The following is an 11,738-nucleotide window of genomic DNA, read 5'->3' on the forward strand; positions in this document are numbered from 1 at the left end:
TTTGTGCTACATAATTAAACTGTAAATGCAGGCACTGCATAGTGATAGTACATACTTCATTAAACAATTAAATCAGAATAAGCTATAAGAGCCAAGACACCACAATGATAGTTCAAAACTTCAAATTCATGGACTCTAGTGACTAGTTGGCTAGTCCTAACATGAGTATATCCATTTGGGTTAAATTTTTATATATGTATAAAAAATACTTAAAAACAACTAGAGATAATTGTATATATCCAACACATGTGGATAATCAAATCTCTCAAATCGGGTAAAAGAATTTTCAAAGACACTTATAATTTGAAAAATAAAATCTTACATAAATTTCTTATATTTTATATATAAATATTTTAATTATTTTTTACTAATATTCTGTAAAAAGAATCATATAACTAATTCCAGCTTAAGTGGAGATATAACTAAATAGTGCATTGATATGATACGTGAAAGTATCATACTTCATGCAAATTATAATGATATAATCTAGTTAACCTACTTAATTTATACATTATATTTCTTTCCTGCTTACTTGATGAACTTGTGCCAATGAATCCACATATTTATTTGAATTAAATGATATTCACTCGTACGTGTGAGCACGTGATTTTTGCCCTACGAAAACTACTCCCAAAAATTCAAAATAAAATAGTTTTGTGTTGTTTGTGATTTATTTGTATTTTGTCTGTGCATGTTTATTTCTACTTTAATTAAGAAAAATACAAAAATATGTGTTGCTTATGCATTTAGGACTTAATTTTACAATTAGGAATTAATTAAACAATATTTGGATTTGCGAGAATGAAAATCACAAAAAGATGTACTTGGCATTTTTTTGGCGTTCAATGTCAAATTGTGTGGTTTTATTTTAATTGGTATTTAATTGTGTGTGATGATTGTTATCAAGAATTAATTGGTATTTTTAATTTGGTTTATAGTTAAAGTTAGGATTTTAGTTTTGAAAAAATAAATTAAAAAAGGGAAATAAAGGAAAAGAGGAAAAAATGAAAAAAAAAAAAAAAGGGAAAGAAATCGACGAGGCCCAAAAACCAGCCCAATTCGACACCCCTGTACCCGGTCCAGTTGATCTGGCAAACGACCGCCCAAACGGCGTCGTTTCTGTCACGCTCAGTCTGGACCGTTGATCTCAATCCATCAACGGCCAAGATCATCTCTCCCTTACCCCGTTCCTATACCCGCCCCGACCCCCGTTACTACTAAACGACCCCGTTTGGCTTAAGTGAATTAATCTGGACCGTTGGTTCCCATCATCCAACGACCCAGATTAATCAACTGGGTTTCAATATATCAAACTTTCATTCCATCTCTAAGCTTTAGAGACCAAACAGACCCTCCGCCTCTTACCACCGTGCTTTGCCCACCGGAAATCGCCTCACGGCGGTTCCGGTGGTCCAAACAACCCCAAAATTACACCACAGCCTCCCCACGACGTCCTCTTTCCAAATCCCGAATCAGTTTTCTTCGAATCAGTACCATACGCTTCGAATCTTCAATCGAAGATCAGTCCCAAAACCCTAGTTCGTCCATTTGACCCCAAAGTTACATCACTGAACCACCTAGCTACCCTCGTCCCAAATCCCACCCCAGTTCTGTCTGAATCTTGTTAGAGCCTTTCGAATTTCAAATCGAAGGCAAACCCTAAAAGAACCAAACTTCAGACTGTGTACGAAGTTAAAAATTTGAGGTTTTAACCGACTTTAGTCGAGTGTTCTCAGTCGAGAACACTCGATTAAGGTCCATTTTGGCTTCAAAATTTCAAGAAAAAGTGTCGACTGAAACAGATTGAGTTTGGTCGGAAATTTCGAGGTATTTCTTTTATTTTCCTTTTTCTTTTGTTGTTGTTTTATTTTGAATGATTAATTCGTCATTTTTGTCAAGTAGTTCTTCCTCCTCTTTCGGACCTTTTTCTTGGTCCAGTTTTCTTTTGTTGATTAACATATGTTATAAATAGTTTTGTCGATTAATCCGTTCATGTTGGTAGTTTAGTAGTTCTCGTCAAGTTGTTTGGTGTCGATTGTTTTGTTCTCAGCCTCAGGGCTCCATTCAGTTTATCCTCAGTGTTCCTACATTTTGTGTTTAAGGTTAATTTAGAACTATGAGTGTTTGCTATTATTATTGGTTCGAATTGTTTCATTTTGTGTGATGTTTGGTTCCCTTTTCTTTGTTGTTCGTCATTTTTGCATATGAGTTCAGTTTGTTTGTCGATTCAGTGCGTTTACAGTGATCATTCATTTTGCCTAAGTTTAATTTAGAATTGTGAATATAGTTAGTCATTCCCATGTATCTGTGTCAATCATGGTCTGAAATTTGACCTTGGTAGTTCAATATGATTTTTGTTCAGATTCATTGGTCTTTATTTTTTATGCTATTTGATCTGATCTGAGTTCTAGCTTGAACTGCTGATTGAATTTGATGAGTTGAATTGGTTATAGTTGTTGGGGTTGGTACCGATTGAAGGGGGAATTGGGATAGGACAGTAATTTCTGGGATATCAGGAGGGTAATGTGGGGGGTTTAAAAGTTTGGCAAATGATCTTGCTAGTGGGCTGTCAGTAAAGTACTTAATTAACCATTAATCTAATGTGTTAGTGAGGAACAAAACATAAGGCTTAAAAGGAATTGATTAAAATATAGTATGCTCATACCAATTGAATTAAATAATGGCAAGGAACATATAATAGTGAGGAATGCACTTGCTGATTTTAGGGACTGAAATAGGCGTTAATGATTAAAATAAAAGCATTAGGGTGATGGGAGGGGGGGAATTAAAGAATTAAAAAGATAAGATGTTAGTGGATTGAGCACTAATGGTATACATATTAAAAGAGCTATGAATCAGTCATTGAGAAAGAGGGGAGTGTTAGAGAAATAGAGAGAGTTCTTGGGAGTTTCACCAGTCCTGAAGAAATCGGTTGGTGAGAAAACATTTTAAGCCAGTTCTTCTTTAAGCAATTAGAGAAGTTTGAAAACACTTAAAATACTGGAGAGAGAGTCAGTCAGTTTCTGAGGGATCAGTTTGGAGAGTTTTAAGCTTGAAGAGAACAGAGAGAAATACTGAGAAGTCTCACTGTGTCATTGAAATTCTTTTCTTGCTTCAGTGATTTCATTTTCCTAATTCAAATACACTAGACTGATCTTGAGTGACTTTGAGTCCAGCTGAAATGGTTTCTGATTGAACTTTAGCCTATTGAAAGTTTCAAGTGGTTCTGGTCGTCTCTTTGAGTTCATTTGGTTTGTTTTGGTACTGCTTGTCACACCTCCTTTTTCCGCACCCGCGAGGGCGCAGGGAGTTTTTCCAATTAAAGGACAATCGAAACGGGATTGGTTTATTTATTTCAGAGTCGCCACTTGGGAGATTTAGGGTGTCCCAAGTCACCAATTTTAATCCCGAATCGAGGAAAAGAATGACTCCATATTACAGTCTGCGTACCAGAAATCCGGATAAGGAATTCTGTTAACCCGGGAGAAGGTGTTAGGCATTCCCGAGTTCCGTGGTTCTAACACGGTCGCTCAACTGTCATATTCGGCTTATTTATCTGATTTTAAATACAATTATGAACCAATGTGCCAATTTTAACTTTTTACCGCTTTATTATTATTATTTCAAAAGAATGTGAACATCGCTTAAAACATGTCTTTGGACTGCGTCACATGAAATGCACCCACAATCCGGAACATATTTTATTTGATGTTTTGGGATTTGGATCTGGGTCGCATGAAATGCACACCCAAGTTTTAAGAAAGTAGATTATTAAACACGCGCCTAAAGAGACTATCGTGTTATTATTTTGGGAAGGCCACGAAATTCGCTAAGCGGCCCTCCTGAATTCTAAGTAAATTTAAAACAAGTATTTACTGAGGGCCCCGCAATTTGCATTTTTTGTTTGTCGAGGCTCGTCCCATTTATTATTTTAAAAATTAATTTGCAACGTCATGGAAATGCATCTCAGACCACGCCACAGTCAATGTACCCGTGATTAGAGACACATTTCGATTTTGTTGAGATTTGGATTTGGGTCACATAAATGTGCACCCGAGTTTAGGGAGATAACATTATTAAAGGCGCGCCTAAAGCAACTAGCGTATTATTATTTTTGGGGTAGGGCCGTGAAATTTGTTAAACGGCCCGTCCCGGAATCTAAGTGTTTAATGCATATATTTTGTGAGGGCTCCGCAATCTGTACATTTTTTATGTGGCGAAGCTCGTCTCGTTTTTATTATTTGAGGGCAAACTTAAGACAACTACGATTTTCTACCAATGACAAAAAAACAACGATTCTAACAGGTAATAATATCCATGGTAAAAAATGAAAAAAAGCAAAGCAATTTAACAAAGACGAACACAAACCGTTCATATGCTCACATTTACTTTAAGCATGCAGTAACTACATAGAATAAACATTTTTAACACAACAACAAAAATTGCATTGTTGACATTCATCAATATCGAATATTCTCATTAGCCTTGAACCATAATATGCAAAACGAATGAAATGAAACAAAGGATGAAGAACTATAACCTGTGAACCTCGACAACCTCAGAACGACAAACACGACCCCGACGGGACTCAAGTCGGACCTCACTGAACGAGGAACAAAGACGAAACCTCGGAACAAACTCGACGAACCGGACCTCGACTCAACTTTTGGACTTTGAATGGAACTCGACTTCAACACAAGGTCGAGCAGCTCACCTCCATGAACTCCGGTTCAGCTAGTGGCGTGAGGATAGGGGAAACAGCTGCAGGGCTGCTTGGGGCTGTGGTCGACGCGGCTATGGAGGGTCGTTTGTGCAGTGACGACGGGAGTTCAGACAGGAGGATGGTCGACTGGTGGTGGGTTGTTGACGCAAGGTGATGAGGACGGAGCAGCTGTGGAGGGTTTTAATAGTAGGGTTGCGGGTGGTTGACGGAGGTGGAAGGGTTACGATGGTCGCCGGATTCTGCTGGTTCAGCAGGTGGTCGTGGGGGTGTGACTGGTTTCAGTTGACGACGGAGGCGAAGTAACAGTGCTCGTCGGATTTAAATGGAGGAAGAAAGTGATGGTCGTTCGGACGAGATGGGGGCGTCGCGGCTGGTTTTGGGTAGGTGTTTGGACGAGATGGTGATGGAGTTGGACTGGTAGCTTGTAGCGACGATGGAGGGGGCTATCGGGAAGGTGAGGAAATGGTGGTTTCACCTTTTCTTTTGGGGTAGGCTCCTAGGGTTTTTCTTCATCTCCTTTTGGAGAAGATGAATCAATAGTGTCCAAGTTTCCCTCTCAAAAAAATCTGTCCGTTGGTTTTTTCAGAAAAATGTCCAAGTCCAGTTCCTTCCGAAATTTCAAAAGTCCGTAGGGTTTTCTGTTGGTTCTTCTCTTTGAAGAAGATCAACAGTGCTCTCCTTTCAAATTTTTCAAAAGTCCTCCTCTTCCAAATTCTTTTGTCCGTGTATTAATGCCCATTTGTCCAGAAAAATGAGCCCCACGCGTGGTGGGGTTCGAGGCTTGTGTTCCCCACGCGTGGTGGGGTTCCCCGTGTATGGGATTCCGTCCGTGTTCCCCACGTGTGGCGGACTCGGATTATTATGGGCTAGGTCCGAAAATTAGGCCTAAAAGCAGGTAGTTTGAACCCGAATATTATTCTTTTCTCGGACCCGATTAAGGACACGACGTTGCTTAACTAGTCCTATGCAAGCAAAATAACTACCAAAATAAGACTAATATTTAAACAAAACTATATCTTTTTTAAATATTTTTCAAGATTTAAAATAGCTACAAAATATTAATAAAACTATTTTTTGTAATTTTCGTTTTTTTTAATAAAGACAAAATATAAAGTAATATTTTTTTGTATTTTTCCAAAATTAAAATGACTACAAAACATTAATAGAATTATATTTTTTTGTAATTTTTGAATTTATATAAAGTACCAAAATAAAGTACAATTTTTGTATTTTTTCAAGTTTATGAGAAATACATAAACTAAAGTTTATATATGTATTTTTGTGATTTTTTCTTTTTGCAACGAAATAAAGTAAAATAGTTAAAATGGCTATATTAGACCCAATTTCACATATTCACGCTAAAAATGTGAAAATTCTCGGGGAGGGTCAAAAATCCGGTGTCTACAGCTGCCCCTCTTTGACTGGAAACACGAAGAGTTTTCCGACAAAGAACGACTAGACATGTTTTTGACCCGACCATTACTTGGACGGACTACACTAAGGAAAGGGAGGGAATGTGACCGAGCCCTGGTATCTGAGCTGCCTACATATCCTTGGTTATACAGGAATCAGGCCACGTGTAGTTCGAAAATGAGAGATGGTAGATTGTACCGAGGTGAAGAGCCGATCGAGGTGCCGTTCCGTTGAGGTTCCGGTCCGCGGTCCTGTCATTACATCAAAATGATAACTGAAAAAGACTAACTAAGCCTATCAGCTACTAGTTACAAGGATTCCTATCTTTAAGTCTTCTGAAACTTGATCTTGACTCTTGAATGGTGCTTCATACAGACTTTGGATTTGAACCTTGATACTTGCTAGTTGTAGGTGCTAGTTCTTGAGCAGACCACATCTGTTCTCCACTTCCGTGCTTTGGATTCGTTTTTTCCTCTTTTTTTTTTTTCTTTTCTTGTTTTTTTTTTGTTTTTGTTTTTGTGACCAGCTTTTGTTGACCATCTCAGCCTGTTGACTCGCATTCTTGAGGCGAGCTTCTGCTATTTATAACTTGGTTGAATGCTGGGGATTTTTGTTGTAGCCTTCTGCTTCCCGGTGCTGGGGATCTTTATCATTTCCTGCTGGGGATTCCTGTTGTAACTTTCTACCTTCCGGTGGGGTTACTGATTTCCAAAATCTGCAGTATAAGACTAAAAAGTATTCCTCTTGTTATACAGGTGGGCGCCTGAAACATGAAATGTAAAGACTGAAATGTATTCCTCTCGTTATACAGGTGGGCGCCTGACATGAAATGTAAAGACTGAAAAGTATTTCTCTCGTTATACAGGTGGGCGCCTGGCTTCAACACTAGAAATCTAAAGACTGAATGTATGCCTCTGTTATATGGGCGGGCTCTCAACTTCAACACTTGAAAAGTAAAGACTGGAATGTATTCCTCTGTTATTATGGGCGGGCTCCCAATTTCAACACTTGAAAAGTAAAGACTGGAATGTATTCCTCTCATTATACAGGTGGGCGCCTGGCTTTAGCACTTGAAAAGTAAAGACTGAAATGTATGCCTCTGTTATCTGGGCGGGCTCCCAACTTCAACACTTGAAAGTAAAGACTGAATGTATTCCTCTGTTATTATGGGCGGGCTCCCAACTTCAACTCTGGAAATGAAAAGACTGAAATGTATGCCTCTGTTATCTGGGCGGGCTCCCAACTTCAACACTTGAAAGTAAAGACTGAATGTATTCCTCTGTTATTATGGGCGGGCTCCCAACTTCAATGCTTGAAAAGTAAAGACTGAAATGTATGCCTCTGTTATCTGGGCGGGCTCCCAACTTCAACACTTGAAAGTAAAGACTGAATGTATTCCTCTGTTATTATGGGCGGGCTCCCAATTTCAACAACTTCGAAAATAAATGTCATTCCTCTCTTCAGGCGGGCTCCTGATTTCAACAACTCCTGACTAAAATAAACGTCACTCCTCTCTTCAGGCGGGCTCCTGATTTCAACAACAACCTTTAAAATAAACGTCACTCCTCTCTTCAGGCGGGCTCCTGATTTCAACAACAACCTTTAAAATAAACTTAGGAGGAAATGCATCTCCTATGGGTAGAACTCTAAAATTAACTTAGGAGGAAATGCATCTCCTATGGGTAAAAACTAACTTAGGAGGAAATGCGTCTCCTATGGATAAAACTAAACTTAGGAGGAAATGCGTCTCCTATGGATAAAACTAAACTTAGGAGGAAATGCGTCTCCTATGGGTAAAATAAACTTAGGAGGAAATGCATCTCCTATGGGTGAAACTAAACTTTAGGAGGAAATGCATCTCCTATGGGTAAAACTTAGGAAGTGCGTCTCCTATTGGTAAAACTTAACCTAGGAAGTGTGTCTCCTATTGGGTAAAACTAAACTTTTAGGAGGAAATGCATCTCCTATGGGAAAAACTTAGGAAGTGCGTCCCCTATTGGTAAAACTTGACCTAGGAAGTGCGTCTCCTATTGGTAAAGGCATGGAATGTATTCCCTTGTTATACAGGTGGGCACCTAAAATATGCAATGGACAGACAAGAAAAGTATTCCTCTCGTTATTCAGGTGGGCGCCTGGTTTCAACAACAACTTTGAAAATAAAATCCTATTCGAGGGCGGATGAACCCAAAATATCCTATTCGAGGGCGGATGAACCCAAAATATCCTATTCGAGGGCGTATGAACCCAAAATATCCTATTCGAGGGCGGATGAACCCAAAATATCCTATTCGAGGGCGGATGAACCCAAAATATCCTATTCGAGGGCGGATGAACCCAAAATATCCTATTCGAGGGCGGATGAACCCAAAATATCCTATTCGAGGGCGGATGAACCCAAAATATCCTATTCGAGGGCGGATGAACCCAAAATATCCTATTCGAGGGCGGATGAACCCAAAATATCCTATTCGAGGGCGGATGAACCCAAAATATCCTATTCGAGGGCGGATGAACCCAAAATATCCTATTCGAGGGCGGATGAACCCAAAAATATCCTATTCGAGGGCGGATGAACCCAAAATATCCTATTCGAGGGCGGATGAACCCAAAATATCCTATTCGAGGGCGGATGAACCCAAAATATCCTATTCGAGGGCGGATGAACCCCAAAATATCCTATTCGAGGGCGGATGAACCCAAAATATCCTATTCGAGGGCGGATGAACCCAAAATATCCTATTCGAGGGCGGATGAACCCAAAATATCCTATTCGAGGGCGGATGAACCCAAAAATATCCTATTCGAGGGCGGATGAACCCAAAAATATCCTATTCGAGGGCGGATGAACCCAAAATATCCTATTCGAGGGCGGATGAACCCAAAATATCCTATTCGAGGGCGGATGAACCCAAAATATCCTTAAGACTTGAAAATGTCTTAACGCAAAAACTTGCTGGGGATTATTTACTTACCTGTTGGGGGGGTAAAATGTTATCAGCTGGGTGTACCTGACTTCCAGAAAATTTTCTAAATGGAAGGAAAATTTTTTGCCCCAGTTTGATAATATCCCTTGTGGCATGCAGTTCTGGCATCAATGCCATTTCCTTTACCTGTTTCAAATCAAACAAAATTTTGTTAGTTTAAAACATGGTGGTTGGTTGTGATACTCCTACTGGGATGACTTTCCCTTTTTTACTTCCTTGCTTTGCGTTGCACAACTTGTTGGGGACGATTTTATTTGCTGGGTACAATCCCTTTCTGCTGGGGATATCCCTCTTCTTTTGTGGCATAGTTCGGAAACTGGCATTTCCCCGACCTTTTAGTCTAGTATGGATTTCGCCAAATCATGCTCACTGCTTTTCTTGCTTTGTTCATGGGCCTTGGCCTTGAGGTTTATAACTTTTGATAAAGGCAATGGTATCCCTCCTGACACTTGTCAATCCTTCTGTCAATTCCCTTTTGCTGGGGATATCTTTTTGACACTGGCCTCGTGTTTGTTCCCTACTGACTATACCACTTGGATGTACTAGTCAGATCTCATTTTGGAAAGCTGATGGCCTATTTTGAAGTCATTTCATACTTGTTTTGACCAGGCAGACTCTACTGGGGAATGTTTCTATGAAAGGAGAAAGATAAACAAAAGGGGAACCGAATAAAAGACAAAGGAAAAAAATGACTCTTTAACAAAAGAAACTATAAATAAAAGCCTATCAAACGCCGATACCGACTCTAATGGTCATGACATGCAATATGCGGCCTATCCTCCGCCGTTAATCATCTTTCGAGACCTTCAATTGGCCATTCCCCATCTGATTCCCAATCTTATTCGACTTGTAGTGCCCGAAGGATTTTCACTATCAAGCCTCTCTCATTTTTGGGTTTTCTCTCAGCTTTCATCGCCTTATGGTGCCTGTGAAGGTTTTCACCGATAAGACTCTCTCATTTGTATCACTTTCCAGCTGGGGATTTGGAGTGTCGCCGGCATGATTTTTTCTGCTGGAGATTAGAGTCCTTTCTGCTGTGGCACAGAATGTTATGTTCGCCGGTAAGACTCTTCATTTGTCTGACTTGGCATCTTTTGAAGACTGATCAGAAGGTCTTTCTTTGGACCGTAATGTGGGTTTTGGACAGGGCTAGAAAGAAAGGGTATTAAAGGCTCAAAAATGAATTGATTTTGGGTTATTAATTACAACCTTCGGAACTAGATTTATTTACAACAAACTCAACTTTTGCCCCAGTTTCTTGCTTGGGGATTATTTTAATTGATTTTTTTTTCATTTTTCAAAACTATGACCGAGCCGTGAAGCGCCTACGTATCCTCTTTGAGGAATCAGGTCAAACGTAGTTCCCAATTCCTCTTTTCATTTGATTTTCTTTTCTTTTCTCTTTTTTCATTTTTCTTTTGTCGTTTTGCTATTCTCTCTTCTTCTTTTTTTCTTCCATGTTCGTATCTTCTAGTCGTTGCTACTGATTCCGAACGAGGGGTATGAAAGAAAACAAATAAGGCTCAAAGGACTAACGAAGGATAAAGTGTTTAGGTAGCAGAACAAAATGTCTTCGTCATTCCAGTCTTCAAAACATGCCAAGTGCAAACAATACGATTAAACAATAGATTTATAGTCTCTTCCGATGGTGCTGGCCTTGACAATTATGTTGAACATTTTGCTTTTTCATTTGTCATTTCTAAAGTACCGTTGGGCGACACTCTCATTATCATGACCGACCCTCATGCCAATTTGGCGAATCTTGCTTTTAACGGTTTTCTTTGTGCTTAACTTGCCCCAGTTCCACATGACTCGAGCTCTGAATAATCTCAAACCGTCCTTATTTTCTTTAAATGCTTTGATCACCTTCCCAGGATTTTATGATTAACTTTTAAGATTAGGCCCAAACTGGGTGCGCATGTCATGTCCCTAGAATCGGCATTGAACGAAATGATAAAAGGACTAAACAAAAAGGCGACTGGAAATAACAAAAGACCGGATTCGCTTTAGACTACCGGTGGAATGGTTTGAATAACAAAACAAACAAAACAACCAGAATAAAAAAAAACCTAAACAAACTGGACAAGACAATATCCGACTTATAACCCTAATAATCTGAACAACAGAAATGACAACAAAATAAGCCACCACAAGCTTCTCTCTTGCCGACCAAGGAACGAAGCGTCCTCCTCACTTTATCAAAAACTGGCGTTTTAGCCACTGAACTTCGCGTCAATACTGCCAAGACCATTACCAGCTTCAATATCATCAACCTCCGTTAGCAAGTCCCCAATAGGATTCGAGTGCTTCTGTTATCAGGCCTGAGCCCAGCTTCTGTTATCAGGCTTACCACAAACCAACCACCTTAACTTTATTTGCGAAACAAACAGGTTAGAATGGACTCAGTCGGTGCTCATTATTAACAATATCTTTTTTTTTTCTTTTTTCGATGTTTTTTTTTTCGATTTTTCTTCCATTCTTTTTCCTTTTCTCTTCATTTTTTTGTTTTTTCATTTTTTTTCATTTTTTCATTCTTTTTTCTTTTCTCTTCATTTTTCCCTTTTTCATTTTTTTTTTGCTTTTCTTTTTGTTGTGGTCGAATCTTATGGAGATTGCCT

Source organism: Nicotiana tabacum, chromosome 16, assembly GCF_000715075.1.
Source record: "Nicotiana tabacum cultivar K326 chromosome 16, ASM71507v2, whole genome shotgun sequence".
NCBI classification, from domain to species: Eukaryota; Viridiplantae; Streptophyta; class Magnoliopsida; order Solanales; family Solanaceae; genus Nicotiana; species Nicotiana tabacum.